The 23,056-nt window shown below is 48.4% G+C and overlaps 1 protein-coding gene across 4 annotated transcripts in view; it reads left to right on the top strand.

The window, feature by feature from the left end:
• The window catches only part of KIRREL3 (kirre like nephrin family adhesion molecule 3), a 577,652-nt gene that overhangs the window by 307,192 nt on the left and 247,404 nt on the right, over window positions 1-23,056 (top strand). The window lies entirely within an intron of this gene.

Raw genomic sequence — 23,056 nt, 5'->3', positions numbered from 1 at the left:
CCCCTGACTTCCTGCCTACAACCGTCCTGGGGCTCCTCGGAGCTTGTGGGGAGGCGCTCACCAGCAGCTGAGCAGTGAGCCCCTCTGAGTCTGCCTAGCTCAGACCCTTGGGGGTCGTCCCTGGTTTCTCCTTTCTTCCTGCATCCTTGAAGTCGCAACAGCTCCCACAACCACCCATTCCATTCCGTTTCCACCACCACTGTGCTGCCTGACATGAGCAGACACCTTCCCTCACACCTGCTGCAGTTCACCCCACCTGGCCGCATAAGATCATCTGGGCTAAGGCTAAGCTCCAAGCACTTGGTTCCCCACTGAAACCAACACAGCACCTCATCAGTGCTCAATAAACAGCAGTCTCCAGTGGGTCTATGCTGCCTAATCAGTGACGTCCAAACCCCTTCCTCTCATTCAGAGCTTTCTACAGCCACGTTCCAAGTCACCCTTCCAGCCCCATCTGCAGCCCTCACATTTGGCCTGCTCTACAGAGAACTGACTCCTTCTCTCCACATGGACAAAGCCTACTCAACTTCCATCAGGGCAGCTTCTCCAATGAGAAGCCTCCTCCCTCTACCCTCCCCTCTCGCCTTGTGGAAAAGTACCTTGCACCTGTCCCCATGCTAGTGGAAGGCCACCTCCTCCAGGAAGCCACCATGGGTCATTCCAGAAATATGTGTGTGTCCATGTGTGTTTAAGAAAGAAGGAAAGGAGGATGTTCCGTTCCTTCTCTGAGGTCACAAGTCACTTCATTTTTCTGAATCTCATTTTTATTTATCTGTTAAACAGTAGCAGTATTAACTGTCATCTTGCAAAATTGTTGAGATCAAATGAGATAATGCATGTGAATGTGTTTAGCAAATGATTGCCTGGAGTTAAGCTACAATAATTACTGTGCATGTATTAAAATTATAATCATACATACTCCTTTAAGTCTGAACTGTCTGATGCAGTTTAGCCCCATGTGGCCTGCTAGCACTTGAACTGAGGGAGTCTGAGCTGAGACACCATGAAGATTTAGGACCCCAAAAAAAGGCATCCCAATAAATAATTTTGTGGTAATCATTACTGAATTAATAGTAGTCCTGGCCAGCGCCACAGCTCACTAGGCTAATCCTCCGCCTGCGGCGCTGGCACCCTGGGTTCTAGTCCCATTGGGGCACCGGATTCTGTCCCAGCTGCTCCTCTTCCAGTCCAGCTCTCTGCTGTGGCCTGGGAAAGCAGTGGAGGATGGCCCAAGTGCTTGGGTGCCTGCCCCACATGGGAGACCAGGAGGAAGCACCTGGCTCCTAGCTTCGAATCGGCACTGTGTGCCGGCCATAGTGGCCATTTGGGGGGGTGAACCAACGGAAGGAAGACCTTTCTCTCTGTCTTTCTCTCTCACTGTCTAACTCTGCCTGTCAAAAAATAAAAAAAAAATAAAAATGAATTAATAGTAGTCCAGATGCAGTCACTGAAATAAAGCAAACTGTTGAAGGAAATTTCACGTGTTGCTTTTGACTGGCTGCATATGGCTACTAGGAAATTGACAGTGGCGGCCGTGGCTCATAATGCATCGCTGTTGCACAGGGCTGCCCTAGAGAATGGGAAATGAGTTGTATTCATCTTTCATGGGCACCTAATGAGACACTGTCAGTATTCGTGGGGGGATTCAGGATGTGAGCTCTTTCTTCCATGCACTCCCAGTCGTGAGCAAGAGCTGGCTGTGGCGTGGGCCTGAGGGAGGGCAAGCAGGAGGAGGGGCTCTGGCTCTGCCCAGTCCACATCACAGCCCATAACATCACCACCACCACCCCCTTCAACCCTCCAGAGTCCCTGGGGCATTGGCTTCCCTCCTGCCATCCACCTGTCTGGCCTCTTCCCCCAGCACCCTCCCAGAAACTAGCGCAGCCCCATTCATTGGGGGGCAAGGAGAGGTGAATCAGGGTGTGACTCTTCACGTGAAAGCAAAACTTCTGAGCAACACCCTGCAGACACCTCCCGCATCCAAAGACCACAGCTCCCGCCGTGGAGCAAGGGGACAGGGAATGCTGCACCTGCTACACAGGAAGGGCGGCGACTTGGGCAGGAAACCTGGAGCCTTTCCTACCAGGCTGTGCACCTGTCTTCTCTGGGGCTCATTGCCAGAGCGCAGAGAGCAGTCAAAGGCAGTTAGAGTCACTCAGAGCATGGACAGCCTTCTGTCCACTGAGCTGAACTGATGTGGACCACAGACACTCCCCACTGTCCTCTCCTCTTCCCTCGCACCCAGCTCAACCCCGGCTTTGGTGCCCAGACACGCTACAGGAGGGTGCCTTGGGCAGGTGCTCTCACGGCCCGCCAGCTGCAGGACACCAGGCCAGTGCCTCCGCCAGCCCCTCCTTGCGGCAGCCCGTGACTCGTCGTCTCTCCTGGGCTGACCCACCCAGACAAGGTGACAGACGAGAACACCCAAAGTGGGGGCTCCCAGTGGCCCTGTCTCCTTTTCACTCCACAGCAGTGCTGCAGAGACGATACAACTTTTTAAAATAGAGTCTTAGCAGGCCTGGGAGGGGGATTTGTCTCTCCAGAGTGTCTTTTCTTGGGGATATGTGTCAGAAGGATTCTTAAATCTTCAAAAACCCCTCGCCTCTCCGTGAGCCTGCGAACGTGGTAGCAGTAAGGCACAGTAAAAAACCTGCTGATAGACAGATGGAATGGTGTAATTATACGCAGGAGGGAGAGAGGGAGCGTTTGCTGAAATTATTAGTGTGGGCAGACAATTAGAGGCTTTTCCAGAAGATTACACTTCTCCCTCCCATCTGCGCTCCATTTAGGAGTTTTTACATTCACAATGCTATTTCCTCCTCAGCTGTGCCATTTGCCATTTTGCCCAAATTATTATTGTGCTTGACTTTGCGTTTGTTCAGCCTTCACCAGCACTGCCGTCTTCTCTTCTTGGCACTCGCTCTCTCTCTCTCGCTCTCTCTCTCTCTCTCTCGCTCTCGCCCCCCCCCCCACCTCTCCCTTCTCGTCACTTCTTTCTTCCCTCTCCCTTCCTCCCATCCCACGGCCCCCAGCCCAGATTCTCCAGTGTCTATCCAGAGTATGGCTGCCTGTTTTAGCCCAAGTGGGATGTGAGCTAATGTGCACACCTAGGGAGGTGATCAGAGCAATTGGGTGCACTGCTTTCTTCTCCTGGGTCCCACCTGGAAGCCACAGGAGAAGCTGAGCCCCCAGGGAAGTAAGACTGGGAGAACATTTAGCATCGGTAGTCTGGAGTGGAAGGAAAAGGTTTGAGCTCTCTTGCAGTCCTGTTTCCCTGAGTTATTTGGGTTGGTCTGAATCTTCAGACCTCTTGTGGATCTACAGCTCTGGAATCTTGGGCCTCGTTGCTTACTCACTGAGCATCTTCCATGTACCAGGGGCAGTCGTGACCCTGGACAGGGACTAGGGGAACCAACACTCAAGGCGTGTCTGCTCTGTACCAGCAGGTGCTCTGGCAAGTCAGAATTGTCTTCACACCACCTAGAGGAGAGAACAGGTTCTGAGAGGCCAAGCTGCCTGCCCAGGTCAGGCCCCTGCTGGATCCTGAGGCAGCTCTGCTATCCCGCCTGCAAGATCAGTGCCATCTGCAGTATGCCCTGGGCCTCGGGGAGCACAGGAAGGCCCACAGTTATGGGGGTCACTGAGGAGGGCCCAGAGCCAGGGGCCAAAGTTCTGGGGGAGCAGGAGGAGGAAGGGACCTCATCTGTTTTCTGTTGCTCTAAGACAATACCTAAGCACTGGCAATGTGTACAGAAGGGAGGTTTATCCAGTTATGAGTCTGCAGGCTGAGGGGCCCAAGAGCATGGCACAGGCTTCTGGTGAGGGCCTTCCTGCTGCACCATCACATTTAATGCTAAGGGCAGGCTCTGCAGGGTCTCCATGAATACAGTGGAGAAACTAAGGCTCAGAAAGGACAGATAATTCCCTAGTCCATCCCAATCCAGAATCTAGCTCATGCCTTGGGTCTGGAGAGAGCTGTGCCACTTTCGGCCCATGAGGGCTATTTGGTGCCCAGCATTGCAGTGTGTGTGGGAGGATGGTGTGGCTCTGGGGTGGGAAAGAGAGCCTCATATCAAGGTCAAGGGCCTTATGAAGCATGCACTGGGGTTTGCACTCCCCTAGGGGTAAGGATGCACCCTTAGAGATGATTTTTTTAAGAATTTTTTTTTTTGAAAGGCAGAGAGAGAGAGAGAGAGTTCAGGGCAAGGAGACATCAACATCTCTAGAAGTGCTCACCCAGCCTGGAGAGGCAGGTTCAGTGACCAGGCTACAGAAGGCAGGGCTGTGGGAAATGTGAGAGCAGCCCACACCAGCTTTACCAACAAATGTAACTTGGGTGCCAGGGGCTTACAGAATTTTTTTTTTTTCAAGGTGGGACCCAGCATCATGGCTGCCCAAATAAACTTTATTTTTTTTTTTTACTTTTATTTAGTAACTATAAATTTCCAAAGTATAGTTTATGGATTACAATGGCTTCCCCCCGCCATAACTTCCCTCCCACTCGCACCCCTCCCATCTCCCACTCCCTCTCCCATTCCATTCACATCAAGATTCATTTTCAATTATCCTTATATACAGAGGATCAATTTAGTAAAGATTTCATTAGTTTGCACCCACACAGAACATAAAGTGTAAAATACTGTTTCAGTACTAGTTATAGCATTAATTCACATTGGACAACACATTAAGGACAGAGATCCCACATGAGGAGTAAGTACACAGTGACTCCTGTTGTTGACTTAACAATTTGACACTCTTGTTTATGGTATCAGTAATCTCCCTAGGCTCTAGTCATGAGTTGCCAAGGCTATGGAAGCCTTTTGAGTTCGCTGACTTCAATCTTATTCAGACAAGGCCATAGTCAAAGTGGAAGTTCTCTCCTCCCTTCAGGGAAAGGTACCTCCTTCCTTGATGGCCCCGTTCTTTCTACTGGGATCTCACTCACAGAGATCTTTCATTTTTGTCTTCTTCTTTTTTTTTTTTTTTGTTTTGTTTTGTTTTGTTTGTTTGTTTGCCAGAGTGTCTTGGCTTTCCATGCCTAAAATACTCTCATGGGCTCTTCAGCCAGATCCAAATGCCTTAAGGGCTGATTCTGAGGCCAGAGAGCTGTTTAGGACATCTGCCATTCTATGAGTCTGCTATGTATCCTGCTTCCCATGTTGGATCGTTCTCTCCCTTTTTGATTCTATCAGTTAGTATTAGCAGACACTAGTCTTGTTTGTGTGATCCCTTTGACTCTTAGACCTATCTGTGTGATCAATTATGAACTGAAATTGATCACTTGGACTAGTGAGATGGCATTGGTACATGCACTCTTGATGGGATTGTATTGGAATCCCCTGGCACATTTCTAACTCCACCATTTGAGGCAAATCTGATTAAGCATGTCCCAAATTGTACATCTCCTCTCTCTCTTATTCCCACTCTTATATCCAACAGGGATCACTCTTCAGCTAAATCCAAACACCCAAGAATAATTGTGTGTTAATCACAGAGTTCAACCAATAGTATTAAGTAAAAAAAAAAAATACTAAAAGGGATAAAGTATTAAATTGTACATCAACAGTCAGGACAAGGGCTGATCAAGTCACTGTTTCTCATAGTGTCCATTTCACTTCAACAGATTTCCTTTTTGGTGCTCGGTTAGTTGTCACTGATCAGGGAGAACATATGATATTTGTCCCTTTGGGACTGGCTTAATTCACTCAGCACGATGTTTTCCAGATTCCTTCATTTTGATGCAAATGACTGGATTTCATTGTTTTTGACTGCTGTATAGTATTCTATAGAGTACATGTCCCATAACTTCTAATTAGCTAACACTAATGGTTTTGGGGTACCCATGAAATGGTACAGTTAAAGAATGAAACAACACTGGGTTGAGAGTTAGGAAACCCTATTGTACTTTTGTTGGAGTTTTTAATTTTTTAAAAAATTAATTAATTTATTTGAAAGGCAGAAATACAGAGATAGAAGGGAGAGAGAGAGCTTCCATGTGCTGGTTCACTCTCCAATTGACTGCAACGGCCTGGGCTGGGCCAGGCTGAAGCCAGGAGCCAGGAGCTTCTTCTGAGTCTCGCACATGGATTCAGGGGCCCAAGGACTTGGGCCATCTTCTACTGCTTTCCCAGACCACAGAAGAGAGCTGGATCAGAAGTGGAGCAGCCAGAACTCCAGTCGGTGCCCATATGGAATAACAGCACTGCAGGTGGCAACTTAACCTTCTGTACCATGACACCAGCCCCTGTACTTCTAACTCAGACCTTGACTCTGGTCTTGGACAAGCTGCTTCCTTTCTCAGAGGATCAGATCCTTTCCTGCTGGGACAAACCTGGGGCTCCTCGAATCCTGCAGACAAGAGACCCAGGGGTGCCAGTACATCAGAGCAGGGCTTGGAGAGCTCCTTCTGCCAGGGTCACTACAGCACTTCTGGTCTTGTGAGCTGTACAGTCTTCCACAGTTAGCTCTGCCGTGATTGCACCAAGGTAGTAACAGACAATTCCCAAACAAGCAGGCATCGCTGTGTTCCAGGAAAGCTTTATTTACAGAAACACAGATCAGATTTGGCCACTGTTTGCTGACCCCTTATGATGTAGAGCATTCTGGGAGGCAAGCCTTGCATCTAAACTTCCAGTCATAGCAAAGGAGCGAGGGCCCCATCCTTTTGAGAGTCTGTGGGCTTGGGTTAAGAATACCAGGACAGGTGCCGGTGCTGTGGCATAACAGATAAAACTGTGGCCTGCAGTGCCAGCGTCCCATGTGGATGCCAGTTCAAGTCCCTGCTGCAGCTCTCTGCTATGGCCTGGGAAAGCAGTGGAAGATGGCACAAGTGTTTGGGCCCCTGCACCCATGTGAGAGACCCAGATGAAGCTCCTGGCTTTGACCTGGCTCAGCCCTGGCTGTTGCAGCCATCTAGGGAGTAAATCAGCAGGTGGGATATTTCTGTCTCCCTCTGTCTCTCTTTGTAACTCTGACTTTTAAATAAATAAATAAATCTTTAAAAAGAAGAAGAAGACTTGATAGCTCCTAGCCCCAGTGCCTGCTGACCTTAAAAGGCAACTTTTAGTGACCAACTAATGCTTACCAAGTAGACTCTTCCATATAAGTAATAAATCTCCATCATTATTATTAATAACGTTGTATAGGTTTAAAAAGAAATGTGGCTCACAGAGATTAGATAACTCTCCTAAGGCCCTATGGCTCAGAGTTGAGCCAGATTAAAGGCAGAGAGATTTCTAGTGGAACATCCCCATTCCTAATCCAGAAAAGCAGATTCCTTTTCATCAGCAGGCCTGGCCAGCACCCCCAAGCCTGCCCTCTGAACAACTTCTGCTGCGACGACCCACAGCTGCCGGAGGCCTGAGCCATCACTCTCCGCACTTTCCTTGCTTTCTCTGCAGTATTTGCCTTCCCCGCTTCTAAGTGTCACGGAGCCTGATGCTGACACAATCAGACAGAATCCCCAGTCCAGACAGCCCCACAGCCAGGGGAGACACAACTCAGGCACACACTCGCTAGGATACAATGGAAAAGTGCAATTCACTTTAAATAGATTCCCATAAATAAGCAATAAAACAGGAGCAGCCATTTGCAGTGAGCATTTCCAAGGTTTGATGAGCTAGGAGTTCGGACTGGGGGGAAAACAAAGAGCCTTTTTCATTATTTCCCCATCCCTGCAATTTTCTTTTACTGCCTGATAACTTTGAGAGGGAAACAGCGGATGTGGCTCCCTCAGGGATGGAGCGCACGCTCCCTATCACCGCTGCGACTCGCCAAGTTCCACTTCCAAACCATCCGAGAGCTGCTTTGCGAGCTGCGCCTCTTCCTTCTACCTCTTTGACCCGTGGCAGCTGCCTAGGGGAGCCCGTGGCTGCCTGTGGCTGCCCGTGGCCCCGCCTCCTTCCTCCACCAACCAGCTCAGGCTTCTGTCATTAGCTTCCAGTATCTGGGAAGATGAGATGAGATCTTGGAAAGGGACAAGGACTACGAGATCCACTCAAAGAAAGCTGAGTGTGAGGAAGGTAAATCTTGATGTTGCATGGAGTCGGGGTACAGCCCAGGCCAGAGCATGGCCAGAGATCTCTGCTTCCTGGGCCGGTGCCGTGGCTCACTTGGTTAATCCTCCGCCTGCAGCGCCAGCATCCCGTATGGGCACCAGGTTCTAGTCCCGGTTGCTCCTCTTCCAGGCCAGCTCTCTGCTGTGGCCCGGGAGTGCAGTGGAGGATGGCCCAAGTGCTTGGGCCCTGCATCTGCATGGGAGACCAGGAGGAAGCACCTGGCTCCTGGTTTCAGATCGGCATAGTTCCGGCCGTAGCAGCCATTAGGGGAGTGAACCAATGGAAGGAAGACCATTCCCTCTGTCTTTCTGTCTGTCTGTCTCTCTCTCTCTCTCTCTCTCTCTCTCACTATCTATAACTCTACCTGTCAAATTAAAAGAAAAGAAAAGAAAAAGATCTCTGTTTCTTGTCACTTTTCCTCCAAGACCAGCTGTGACTCTTCCTCCCTTCACAGTAAGGTAGACAGCCACAGAGGCTGTCACTGGTGAACAAATGCTATTTCCCCTTTGGAAAGCCAGTATGATGTGAGACCTCCTGTGTGTGTGTGTGTGTTTACAGACATTTACACATATGTGCATGTGGATGCAAGTGTATGATGTACCCATATCATGACCTCCATCAGTCCGTGGCTTGCTCACAGTCTCTTTCTTTCCTTATTGACTTTTAAATGCATTCCTCACCTCCTGATGAGAAGTCTTCCATATTATGACTTCTTACAGTCCACTCCAAGGATCCGCCCTGTCATCTGACTGTGACCTACAGATAATCTCCTCTGTGGCCCTCTGACCTTGCTCCTCACCCTGAGTCCCAACCATGCTTAAAATCAAAAACGCTGCTGCAGCCAGGCCCTGATTCTTCTCTCCTGTCATTCTTCCATTTCCCCAAGCTCATTGTCCTTCCTCCAGCTACACGGTGAGTGTAGCATCACAGCACAGTTGCTATGCAGTGAGGTTTCCTTCCATGGTTGTGCTTCAGGCCCACGTCACAGGTGGGACACACTACTTAACTTCTGATTTATAGTATCGCTCCACTTTCTCCAATTGTTTAATGGGTATTAGCCTAGTAAACTGAAGACAAAAACTATACACCTGGAGACTTTTCTCAGCCATACTCACAGATTCAATTAGCTATTGCTGTGTCAAATGCAGTGTCCAACTCAGTGGCTTACCAACAATAAGCATTTCCCATGGCATATCTGTGTGTGTGTCAGTTGTGCAATGTTGCTTGTCTGGGCTGCACTCAGTGGGATTTAGCTGGACTCACTGATCCACCTGTACTCACCTAAAGGGTCAGCGTGGGATGGCTTGTCTAGGAAGGTCTCACGTGTCACATGTCACATGTCTGGTGGGGGTCCGGCTGTCTTTAGTGGTGGCAGAGGTGGCTGAGCCCCATGTTGAAACTCAACAAGTTAGCATAGGCTTGTTCACAAGGGACAGCAGGTTTCCAAGGGAGCAAGGCCTTGAGAGACCCAGGCTCAGAACCAGCACACTGTCACTCCTACCACCTCTGTTAGCAAAAGGAAGTCATAGCCAACTCAAATGCAAGGAGTGGAAAAGCAATCTCTGCTCCTTGATTGGAAGAATGACAAAGTCACACCATGAAGGGTGTGGATTCCGGCAGGGGTAGAGACTTGAAGATACCTTTGCAGTCAGCCTGCTATACCAACTAATGAGTGAGTACATAATATAAACTACCACAGAATTCAAAGAACAGTTAAAATGCCCGTCTCTACCTTCTTGTCTTCCTTGGTGTCTAGCTCTGATCTCTCCCCAGTCTGGTCATGGTGGGTCATCCCAGGTACTAGTTAGAGGAAGAAAGTGTTTGTCACTCCCAAGTACACAATCCAACTGGATAGGCTCAAGGGGTCAATTTCATGTTTGTTAGATGAGCCAACCTGTGAATTCATAGGATTGGATAAATTAAATAGTAATCCGACAAGTTTCCTGACATTCATTAATAAACAAATATTCATATCTTTCTTTGGCCAAAAATGATGGCCTGGTTATTGCACAGACTGAGGCTGACAGATGTAGAGGGTCTGTGGCTTTGGACCTCTGGCCGTGATCTCTCCTCCATGGTAAGTCTCCATGGCCATGTGACTCTGAGGCTGGGATGTTCCTGTCCATGGCCTTGGTCAGTTCCGTGAGTAGCCCAAGACACAGCATAATTGGACAAATCCAACCAGTAACCACACACACTTATTTCTGGCACGTAAGTGGTTCTTTTCATTTACCTACAGATGTTTTTAGTTGCTCATTTGTCTTTCTTGTTTTGGATGAGGGGTCGGAGGGGCAAGGTTGTTTCATTGGAGTTTCCGGAGGTGAGTGTGATTCTTTTTTTTGGTCTGTGCTGAATTGCAACTGAAATTCCCCTCTCAAATGTTCAGCAGTGATTGAGTGGGTGCTTACAGTGTGGCTTCTGCCCATTTGTTTTTTTTTTTTTGTTTTTTTTTTTTTTTTGACAGGCAGAGTGGACAGTGAGAGAGAGACAGAGAGAGAAAGGTCTTCCTTTTGCCGCTGGTTCACCCTCCAATGGCCGCCGCTGCAGCCGGCGCACCGCGCTGATCCTGGCAGGAGCCAGGAGCCAGGTGCTTTTCCTGGTCTCCCATGGGGTGCAGGGCCCAAGCACCTGGGCCATCCTCCACTGCACTCCCTGGCCATAGCAGAGAGCTGGCCTGGAAGAGGGGCAACCGGGACAGAATCCGGCGCCCCAACCGGGACTAGAACCCGGTGTGCCGGCGCCGCAAGGTGGAGGATTAGCCTATTGAGCCACGGCGCCGGCTGGCTTCTGCCCATTTGTAAATGTACTTTTTAGTTGTGGTTTAAAAAAAGGTAACATAGCATTAACTTTCTTAGTCATTTTAAGTTCACAGTTCTGTAGTGTCGAGTATAACGAGTATATTCACATTGTTGTGAAACAGATCTCCAGGACTTTTTCATCTTGAAAATCCAGAGCTCTGTACTTGTTAAACAACAAGACCCTATTCATTCTGCCCCAGCCCCTGGAAACAACTGTTTTACTTCCTGTTTCTGACTACCTTACGGCCTCATCTAAGTGGAAGCATGCAATAGTCAGCCTTTATCAATAGCTTATTTCAGTTAGCATCTTGCCCTCCAGCTTCATCCGTGTTGTAGTCTGTGACAGGGTTTCCTTCTATGGAAGACCTGAATGTTCCATTATATGTGTTTACCACACTTTGTTTATCCATGTATCCTTATTGGGCACTTGGGTTGCTTCTACCTCTTGGCTATTGTGAATAATGTTGCTGTTGTGAACGTGGGTTCTGAGTATCTCTTTGACATTCTGCCTTCACTGATTTTGAATGCAGACCCGGAAGGAGAATTGCCGCATCATAGGATAGTTCTGTTTTTAATTTTTTGAGGAAAATCCTTCTTGTTTCCTAATGGAGTTGCACCATTTTACAACTTCACCAACAGTGCACAAGGGCTCCAATTTCTCCATATTCTCACAAACATTTCTTATTTCCTTTCTTTGTTTTCATAATGACCATCTTAATGGGAGTGAGGTGGTCTCTAATTGTGCTTTTGATTTCCATTGCTCTGATGATCAGTGATGCATTTTTTCATATGCTTGCTGGGCATTTGTATTTCGTCTATTCAACTTCTTTGCTCATTTTTAAATCTGATTACTTGATTTTTTGTCACTGCATTTATGTTTCGTTCTTAATACTATAATAAGTATCCATCAAATCACCAACAAACTGGTAAATAGAGTATTGACATTAACCTGTGTTATTTCTGTTTTTTCTCTGCTCAAAGTAATTAAGCACTAACATGAATCTTAGATTCATCACTGACTTATTTTCCTTTTCCTCAAATAAAATTTAAGTATAGCTACATACATTCTTTTACAAAGGATTTTTGAAATTTACATTGACTGTAGCTTTATGCAAAGGGTATAATGCAATGTGTATTCTTCTGAGACTTTCTTTTTCACTCAAATTCTATTACTGAGATTAATCCACATTGTTACACGTGGCTGTTGTTCATTCGTTTTGACTGCGGTTTATTATTGCATTAGATACACACACCACAATATATTTATCCAGTCTCCTGTCAGAGTATATTTGAATTTTCCCAAATTTTGCCTGTTTATGAATAGCGCCAATACAAGTATTCTCATACGTGTCTGCTTGGGTACATGCACAAGAGTTGTCTCTGCTTATGTCCCTAGGAGTGGAATTTCTGGGTTATAGGGCAACCGAATGATCAGCTTTACAATATGACCCCAGCGTGGCTGTACAGTGTCACACCCACCAGCTATATAGGAAAGATTCTGTAAGTCCATCTTCTCTCCAATACTTGGTATGATCCCACTTCTTCATTCTTAACTGGCAAATGGATGAGGTTTGTAGCCCATTGGCCCCCGAAACACCTTTTCCTCATTATTAAAGGGTGTGAACACCCTTTTGTATGGTTATTGACCACATGTGTGTCTGTAATCAAATTAGGAACTTCTGTTCCTCAAGACATTGCAAAGAAAGTGAAAAACAAGTTACCAAGCCAGATGAGTTCTTTGCTACACACCAGCTGACAAGGAATTTATCTGAGGAGTATATGCAAGAAAATGAGCCAAAGAAATGGCTAACATCTTACCAAGAGTCTCCTGGTTGTTCCTATCAGTTGGGAGGTGTGTCTGCGTTCCTCACAGCAGCTGGTCCTCCAGGCTTATTCCCCCAACATCAGGGGGAAACTGCTTTTTTAGTGTGGACACAACCTTCTAAGGCTATGTCTTTAACTCGTTCAGGGGCTCCTCAGAAAAAACCTGCTCCTTATCCTTTTGCCAGCTGGAGAATTTTAAAGATGTATTTTTTATTTACTTGAAAGGTAGAGTTAGAAAGAGAAAGAGAGAGATCTCCTGTACGCTGATGGAACTCCATAATTGGCTGCAATAACCAGGGCTGTGCTAGGCGGAAGCCAGGAAGGAGCAAGGAACTCCATCTAGGTTTCCCACATAGGTGGCAGGGGTCCAAGCACTTGCCTAGGCACGTTAGCAGGGAGCTGGATCAGAAGTGGAACAGCTGGGATTTGAACCGGTGTTCATCTGAGATACCGGCATCACAGACATTGGCTTGACCTGCAGCACCACAATACCGGCCCCCCCAACTAGAGAATTTCTCTGAGTGCAGTGAAGGGATTCCCAGGGACAAAACCACAAGGCCAGGGCATATGTACAGATGGCGATGGAGGGCACTTGGAGAGAACCCCTAGAACTTACAGCAGCAAACAATCGCCCTTCCCAGAGAGCGAGGGGCACTGCTCCTCAACCAGATTCTTCCCCATCAGTCAATGCCCGCATGTTCTAACACGGCTCTCAGACAAAAAAAAAAAGGCTGTTGTCAGAGCTAATTTCTCTCACACATTCTTTGAAGCTACAGAAATGGCTAATTATGTAGGCTTCAGAGAATTTCCGTGCCGAGGTGTAGGTTGGCGGGGAGCAAGGAAGATCCAGGGTGCAAGCTGTCGGCAAAGACATGAGTTAAGGAGCACGCACACCAGGTGCCAGTGACCCTCAACACAGTCTGCACGGCTACGAGGCCAGAAGAGGTTGCAGTCTGAAGGGGCACCGCGTCAACAGGGGAGGATGAGCGGTGATGCTGGGAAAACATCTCAGCCACACAACCGGGGCAAGGCATCCTCCAGTGACTTAGGAGTGGAGATATGGGAGCTGCCTCAGAGTGAGCCAAGGGGTTAAAAGCTCCAAACAGCTCCAAACAGGAGCTGACTTTCACAGTCCTGTCCCTGTTTCACTAACTAGCTTTCTAAGGTGTTGCTTGCCATCTGCAGTTAATAGCAAATGTCTTCCTGTGTTTAGCCATTTCTCTGTCAAGGCTACCCATTCCCTGTGATATCTGAGTAGCAGACTATGCCTTCAGTGCCAACCTGTCAGTCCTAGAACCTCCTGTGCTGAGACCCAGGCGGCCACAGAGAAGTGACAGGCGGACAGGTAGCTGGTTGCACCGACTTGAAGTGAAACGAAGTAAAAGCCGGACTCTTGCAAGTGCTACTCCCAGAAGAGCTGGTGAGAGAGGCATCTCCTCCAATCTCCCAGCAGGGTACAGATGGAATAATTAGGTGTGTCTCTCCTGAAAGGTGTCAAAGTCACATATCACGGAGTGACAAGAAGGTCTCTCCTTCAGAACACAGGAAACCGACTCTGTGAGGCACACAAGGAGCTGGCCCTGTGATCGCTAGCACACATGGTAGATGAAGTTGTTAAATGATAGATCCTGAGATGCAAGGCTGGAACCTCCAAGTTCCCAAGTAGTAGCTCCACGGACTTCGCAGGCTCATTCTCCCCCAAAGCTAGACAAGGCGAATTCCTAGACTACAGGGTAGTCTCAGAGGCCACGGGAGAACAGACTGGCTCGTTGGAAAATCATCTGTCTTAACTCTCTGTAGGACTCTTTCCAATTGCAGATACAGGGATTCTTAGGTTGCTGACCTTTCCTGCAAGATCACAGGAGGTCAGTTTATTACCTGGTAAAGATCAGGCACCTGGTGCTCAATGCATTACAATCTCCCTCCCTCCCTCTCTCCCTCCCTCCCTCTCTCCCTCCCTCTCTCCCTCTCTCCCTCTCTCTCTCCCTCTCTCTCTCCCTCCCTCCCTCTCTCCCTCTCTCTCCCTCTCTCTCACTCTTTCTCTCTCTCTCTCCCCCTCTCTCCCTCTCCCTCCCTCTCTCTCTCTCTCTCTCTCTCTCTCTCACACACACACACACACACACACACAGAATCTACATGGCTTCTTCAAAGCTAGCCAAACAAAAACAAGATTGGAAGCAGAAAAAAAAACTCCCCCTGCCCAACCACTTGCCTGCTTTTATCTCCTCCTCCCTCATCATCCTTCCACCCTTCTTTGGGGCCTAGAGAGCTCCAGGTGGTTGGTGTTGGAGGTTGTTAAGCAAGAATTCCTTGTGACAGCTATCATGTCATCTCTGAGTCTCTCAGCATTGACAGAGACAAGCACAGGGTTTATAAAATACACACATTTCCTTCCCTGCAGATAACTGGGACAGCAACAGAGCTCATAAAATACACACTGCTCCCTCCCTACAGAAGACTGACTAATATATATATAAATATATATATATATTCAAAGCAAGAAATGGTCCCTTCCTTTATTGTTTAATTATGAGCTGACGCAGCTGAGATAAAGGCCCAACGAAACCAGGACTCCAAAGTGCCAATCATTCTCTACAGAAAGCTGAGGCAGGCGCTCTCCTTTTATTATATTTGTTATGATTTTAGTTTGTTCAGCAGTAAATGCAATATTGACATTTAGAACCCTCCTAGACATCGTTAGCTTCAACTATGTGAGCAGTTTCTAACGGGGGAGCCAAGGGTGCTTCTCCCTTTCTTTTTAATTTTGTTTCCCCTCCCCCTCCCTGACATGTCTTCAGAGCCAGGTTTTCAGTCAACAGCATATTTGCAATCAATACCTCTTATGTTCAACATGTATGCAATTGCACCCCAAATGCAAAAGGAAGGCCATTGAATGCACTCAGCAGAGGTCTTGCGACCTTGGCCAGAGCTGGGTGAGGAGGTGGCAGAGAGAGAGGAGACGGCACTCTATGTGCTACTCACTTACGATGTTAACAGTAAGGCCAGGTTCTCCGGCAACATCCATCTCCAAGCCCAGATTATTTTAGGCTCCTCGGTACTGACACGCGAGCAGAGGCAGGAGTTATTCTTAAAGAAGTTATGCATTTCTTTCCCCTTGACATTTTCATAAATAAAATTATTTACCTCGCAAATTTAACTAGTGCCCTGGAAACCTTTTACAGGCATTCAGCCCTTCATCTTCTTTTTTCAGGTGCTCTTCCGCTCTGTTTGGTGGGGGGAAGGGTGGTCTCCTTGCTGGCAGGGAGCCTGTTCCTCTCTCGGCTGTGTGCACATGGCCACCGCATTACTTCCCTCTTTGCCTGTCCTTATCTACCGACTGTTCTAGCTTTCTCACTACTCAACTGAGTGCTTTGACATTGGAGCTCTGGAATATTCATTTCTTATCCCCAGTGTCCAAAACCGTGCCTGCTACAAACGAGCACAGTAAGTTTTTGGATGAAGAAATGGGAGGGGGTACATTAATGAATGAATCAAGTTGATCAGCAGAGCATGCCACGGGTGGTCGCAGGAAAACATCTCAGGACATGGCGCAGCCTCCTTGGCACTCATTGAAAGCTCTGCAATTGCCCCTCAGTGTGTCTCCAGGAGAGCCAAGAGAACCCCTAGAGCAAGGCTGTGTACTTTGTGGATTCTCCTCTGGAGAACTTCCAGCTGGGTGAGACAGCCTTGTTTCCAAGGCTGCATGGTTCAAGTTTTTAAATAGTTTGAAGTAACTCCAGACAAGGCAAATCAGGAGGTGTTAAGTTAGGGTGTGTGTGTGTGTGTGTGTGTGAGTGAGTTCTTCCCTCTCTGTGTCAGCCTGTAGGAGATCTTGGGATGCACATGATCTGAGTTAGAGCCATGATGAATTCGCTTTGGCAAGAAAGCCAGGAGCAAAATTGATGAGGAGCTCACAGCCTAGTGTTAGGCAGGGCTCAGCATGTGGGGCAGCAGAGCTGTACCAATTACTGAGCTCCTTTCTGTGGCATGGCTCTTTGTCACACCCATTCATGAATTGGAGCCTCCTTAGACTTCCGTGTGCTCCACGACCTTGACCTTGAACCTCACTCTTGCCTCTCACATGCTTGAACCTTGCCCCCCAGACACACTCATGTTCAGTTCCAGGAGTGGGGTGCACTTGAGCCTTCACAATTCTGAATGTGACCTTCTGTTCAGTATGACCCTCTCCCCATTATCATCGGGATAGTTCCTTTTTATCTTTCCAAGCTCTGTGTAGGGCCACACGGCCAGGAAACTGTTCGTCCCCTGACCATCCCTCAGGCTGGGCTGCTGCCCCATCCTTGTGGTCCACAGAGACCAGCACTGACAATATCAGGACACTCAGCCGGGACCTCCTTTCTGCACGTGTCTTCCATCCCATTCCACAGGCCGGCGAGATTCATGAGACTAAGATGGGCCGGGCTGTTTCTGTAGCCCAGCACTGCCTAGAAGGACCCACCAATGCTTCCTGATGAGTGCAAACTATGGTTGAATGGATGGAAGAGTGCTGAGCACCACACAAAGGCCTTTAGTCTGGACATGGCCTTGGGGAAGGTCTGTGATCCATGGAAACCTGCCCCCACCCTGGAGCCAGAAGTCAGAGAGCACAGACATCTGGGTGGACTACAGGAGACGCTCAAAGTGAAGACATAAAACAGTGACCCCCTCCAATAAGGGGAGGATCCCTGGATGGAGTTTTGCTCCGATGCCAGGAGTAATGCCCTAGGAGCCAGAGCAGTCTGTGATGGCCAGAGAACAAGGTGGTGCAAGGAGAAGAGGCAGAGGGAGGGCGGCACCTGCGGGGCTGGGGCCTTGCACAAGGGGAGTCAGCATCTGTGAGGCATGGGATGCTGTGGGAAGAGGCCCCTGATGCAGTGGCTTTGCCATCTGACACCGAGGGGGTGAGAGGCAGCCCTGGGACACACAGCTGAAGAGTGTGTGGGCAAGGGCTCCGAGCGGGAACGGCCAGGACGCTGGCAGCAGCAGAGAGACATTCGCCGTCACGAGCGAGAGCTCGATGGAGATGGAAGCGACATGTCACAGCATTTTAATTCAGCCATTGTATTTTGGAATGTTTTAATTAAGGTTTATCTGTTACCATTATGACTATAATCCTGAGAAGCGCCAAGCTTGCCCTGGCAGGGGGAACAGAGGAGGAAAACATGTCATAATTAAAATAATTATTAATTTGATCTCATTAAGTATAGATTATTAATTGTCGCTGCTATTATTATGCATGGGGGCAGGCCCCCTCTCCCGAGCCAGTCTCATCAGCTTGTGTGGAGGCAGAGAGCAGCAGTTTGAGAACCCAGCTCCCTTGTGGAAGGCAGCTGCCTTGTCTCTTCCCCATAGAATTTCTACCCCCAGATCTCCGCTGAGACCTTCTCCTGCACAGAATCTGCCTTCGCATGGTGTGAGAGAGAGGCTCTGGCGGCTCGTGAGTTCCCGGGGCTGTAGGATGCGCTGGCCTGTGCTCCTTGCCCTTGCAGCTCCTGGCTCTGCTCTCAGGGCACTGGGGGGTGCCCCTTCCCACTGTTGTTCCAGGCTCCCTCCCCTGAGGTCCTTGGAAAGATGCGTGCGTCCTTCCTCCTCTTTCCATCTCAGCGCTTACAGCAGTGTGTGTCTGATTTGACATCAGTCTTGCAGGAGGGAAGAGGAAGGAGGGAGAGAGGGAGGAGTGAGATGGGACATGAAGTCTGTCCTGTCGAGCACATGAGTGACAGACACACCAGCATCTCCGTCTTCTCACACACCACCCCCAGTGGTCTGAGCCGACACCTCCCCCTCCCTCCCCCAAACAACCTGCTACCTCTTTCCATTCTTTCTACGTGTAAAGTGACTAATGAGTATCAAAGCAACGTGATTAGGTGCCCTTTACAAGCTTCGGTAGCTTCCAGGATAACCATAAGTCACACTGACACTGTAAATGCCTTGTTGAAAAATGCAAACAGAGAAAGAGAAGAAATGAATTTCATTCTGAAGTGTTCTCTCTCTCTGGATCATCTGTGGGTCAGGTTACGCTGGCCTGCTTGGGGCTTTTCATCCAGATCCTGGAAGATGACCCCATGGACTCTGACAGCTTCCCTAAGGCTCCTCAGAGCTCTGAGGTGTTGTGGAGATGCCTTAGGGCCACTTTGTGAGTGAGGAGAAGCCAATTTATTTATTTTTATTATCTTTAAAAATATTTTTAAATGTTGATTTAATTTCATCTACTTGTAAAGCAGAATAACAGAGAAAGACAGATAGAGACCAAAAGAGGGAGAGAAAGAGAGAGAGATCTTCCATTTGCTGATTCATCCAGGGCTGGGCCAGGCTCAGGCCAGGAGCCCAGAATGCCACCCAGGTCTCCCATCTGGATGGCAGGCACCCAAGTACTTAAGCCACTACTGCTGCCTCCAAGGATGTATTGGCAATAAGCTGGGTCAGAAGTGGAGTAGCTGGGACTGGAACTGGCACTCTAAGTATGGGATGTGGTCATCAGTGACTTCACCTGCTAGGTCACAATGCACAACCCAGGAAGCCAATTTAACGAGGTTTTGCTTGGATATGTTTCTGTGTATCACATATTTTTTTCTATTTAAATTGTGAAAAGGATTCTAATGTTTAAGGTAACAGCAACATTGATAACCCATTTTAGTCCACCTGGCTGGAGGAGAGGGCACGGCATTGTGGTGCAGCCAGTGGAGCCACAGCTTGTGATACAAGCATCCCATATCAGTGCCAGCTAAGCAGTAGATGAAGGTCCAAGTTCCTGGGTCCCATGTGAAACCCAGATGCAGTTCCTGACTCCTGGCTCCCACATGACCCAGCCCTGACAGCCTGTTGTGGCCAATTGGGAAATGAACCAGTAGACGGAAGATTCTCTCTCTCTCTCTCTCCCTCTCTCCCTTTCTCCCTCTCTCCCTCTCTCCCCCTCTCCCCCTCTCCCTCTCTCCCTCTCTCCCTCTGTTCCCCCACCACCACCACAGGCACACTACCTTTCAAATAAAAAATAAATTTTTTTAAAAAAATTGTCCACCTGTCTTCTAGAGCAGAGGACATAGATCCAGTAGATTGGGAGCATTCCCAGAGTGGCAGCTGGCCGGTAGAGCTGACCCATTGACACTGTGGCTGCAGACAGGCCTGCTTCTTTCCATCACACCATAGCATGCCCTTCCCCTCAGGCCCGCCCAGGAAGCACCCTGATGAGGGCTCTGAGAAGCTGTCCTGGGGTGGCATCCCACTGACCAGGTGGCAGTGTCAGCTCAGCCCTGAGCTGTCAGCAGGCAAGGCCATGCCAAGTGCACTGCCTTCAGAATGAACATGGAGAGGCCCAAAGGCCCCCCTGAGCCAAATCCTGGGCTCCTCGCCCCAGCATCCTGTTCAGGCTCCCTGAGGCCACAGTCCCCGAAAGCGAGCCAGCAGGAGCTCTGACCCTCAGAGGCTGATGGCAGGCAGACCCAAGCCCGTCTGGGGCCTGGCCAGTGTTTCAAGGCTGCTTCTTGTTTCTACTCTTTGAGCAAGTTTTCCTCCTGAGAGAGGGGAGGCTTCCAGGCATGCAGAATGGAGCCTCATTGGAGACTTTGGTTCCTTGTGGACAAAAGGGAAAAGGGGCAGGTCTCACCACTCCTTCTCAGCTCCTGGCTTCAAGCCCACACTCCTGAGCTCTCTGTGGTCTGGCTGCTAACATCAGCTGAACACTCACTGTGGATCAGGCAAGGTACCAAGAGCACCACCCACACATATCACCTGCTATCCTCCCAACGGCCTCTCAGATAGAAGCCACTACTCTTGGTTTTGCCAACAGGAACCAGATGCTGGGGGGAGGCTTGGTCGTTGGCCTCAAGTTCTGCTGAGACCCTGCCTGTAAACAGCAATGGATGCTCCAGACGCACTGCTCTGGGTGTGGCAGGGAAGTGTCCCCTCTGTGTCCTGCTTACTCCAGAGCCATTGAACCAGCCCCACCCTCCAGCACTCCGGAACCAAACCCCACCTCCCAGGCTCAGTGTATGTCCTTGGAAGTCTCCCCCAAGGACTCTTGTCAGATCCTATGTCCAAAGCTTCAGAAAATGTGGGTCATGGTGCCCACGTGGCATGGGCCAAAGAGCGCAACACCCGTTCTCACCCCTCAAACCAAGGGAAGGCATTTGAAATCTATAATGAGTGGCAGTCTTTCATCTTAAGTACTCGTCTCTCCCTGCTGTATTTTCTTAAGATTCTAACACTCCTAAAGGATAGCCTCCTACCTTCCTAGCCCCTTAGGGTGCATCAGTTTACCTGATTTCCTGTCCTCTGTGAGAAGACTGACAAAGGAAGGCATCACTCAGAGAGTGTTGCCCGTTTGGGGGCGGGGGGGACCTGGAAGAGGAGTGGGAGGGAAATACGAATGTGGGTTGAATTCCTACTCCATGTTACCTCATGCTTCATGCCCATCTCTTAATCTTCACAACTACCCTGGAAAGAGGAAGCGCTCATGAGGACAATTAGTTGATTGCCAGAAGGAAGAGAGGGGTGGCAGAGATGGAGTGGAGGGAGTGTACTGAAGGCTTGCTCCAGAAAGAAAAGCAAGGGCTTTTGAGTCAGGCAGTGTGCAGAATTTGGCCACAGAAGTCCACTTCCACATCAGGTCTTCTGTCACTGAGCTTCTAACTCTGGCCTTCTCGGTGGTTAGGAGAGGGAGGACTCTTTTGCTGTTTTGCATGAAGTGGTGGGTAACATAGAACCTTACATCTAGAAGCCACTGTAAAGGTGTACCAAGTCTTGACCATCTGGTCTCCTGATTCCCAAAGTAATATGTCTTTCCTTCCTTCCAATTGTGCGACTTTTCAAAATCTAATGCATAAAATGGACAGTAAAATCGTCCTGTTGCATGGTCCCATTTTTCTTATGGTTCATGTGATTTGCTTGCAAAGTATTGCTTGCCTCTCGGGTCCTAGGATTCTGAAAGGCAGATTCCCTGGGAATAACTGTGTATCCTAGCTTTGCAGAGCCTTGGAACAGAAGAGACCAGGAGTGGGGTTAACACTAACAGAAATTCAATTAAACAAACAGAGTGAGCTCCTACTATGTGTGAGGCACCATGCTAACACCACTGACAACAATGCGCACGTCTGTTACAGATCACTAATCTGGGGTGTGTGTGTGCAGGTGGGCACACACATGGGCAAGTCATTGCCCCCTCTATCGTCCACTCTTCCTGCAGTGAACTGAAATGAAGAAATCCCCTCCTTGTGTGCAGTAACCTTGGAAAGAAGTCCTATTTACAAATATTTCATCAGCCCACCTATCTCCAGCCCCATGTTCCCCTGATGACTGCAGGCGATAACATGAATAAAACTCAGAATGATTTCTTTCTGCTGCTCATCCATCATCACTTCTCCTGGACAGACAGGCAAGGGATCAGGCTCTAGGCTACCCTGGAGATGTTAGGGAACGTGTACAAATTCTGGACATCAAAAACCACGACTTTTGAGGTTGTACCCCAGAGAACTAATCTAGGGAAAGGGTCAGCTGTATCCATGCAGAGCACAAGGGGGACCTTTGGGAAGCTCCTGACATTATTTCGCCGTTTTGCCACCTGGGAGGGAGCTACAAGTCCCTTTAGTCACCGCTGCAGGAAAACGTTTTGACACGAGCTCTCATACATCATAACGAAGGTTAGTTACCAAAATGCACACATTTGCCTTAGCCAGTTTCATTTACTACCCTTTAAATTATTTCTCAGCCTTGCAAATCTTGCTGTGACAGACAGAGCAGGGGGGGAACCACTAAGTGTTCATTTTTCATATAATATATTCCAATCCTGTTAGGTCGTGCTGCTGAAGGTAATATTTCTGGCATTCATTTAATGAAATTGACATTGATGAATGGTTAATTATACAAATTACATTCTTATTAAATCCCCTAGAATCAGTGCCTTAAAATTTCCTAGCTATGGGCTTCTTGTGGTTGATACCTTTTTTCTTTTTTTGCTCTAAGTATCTCCTCTGTTGGTTGCTACAAGACTCACTCTGCATATTTTTCCTCCTCTAAGAAACTTTGAAAAGCATTAAAAATCCCCTAGTTAAGGCAATTACTGAAGATAAGTTAATCTTCATGGGATGTTTAAGCCCCAGTTCTTGCATATGTTGATTCTGATTTTTTTTTTCTCCTCTGGATAGTTCCTGCCCTGGAGGGGGTTGAAGGGAGAGGATGGGAGGGAAGGGATGGCTCCTCTACCTCCTGCTGAATAATAATCTGGTGGGCTGGGAAGGGAGAGAGAATTAGTGTGTGGCCAAGTCCCTCTGTTGGCTGCTGGTTATAAAAATATATTTATATCCTGGAGCAGGGGTGATGGGCTTTGAGCTAATGGGAAAGTATCAATAAGTGATCCTTTGCATGCTAAGCACCAGCGGCTGG

Source organism: Oryctolagus cuniculus, chromosome 1 (assembly GCF_964237555.1).
Source record: "Oryctolagus cuniculus chromosome 1, mOryCun1.1, whole genome shotgun sequence".
Lineage (NCBI taxonomy): Eukaryota > Metazoa > Chordata > Mammalia > Lagomorpha > Leporidae > Oryctolagus > Oryctolagus cuniculus.
Note: the sequence above shows the minus strand (reverse complement) of the source record. Positions and strands in the feature narration are given on the sequence as shown.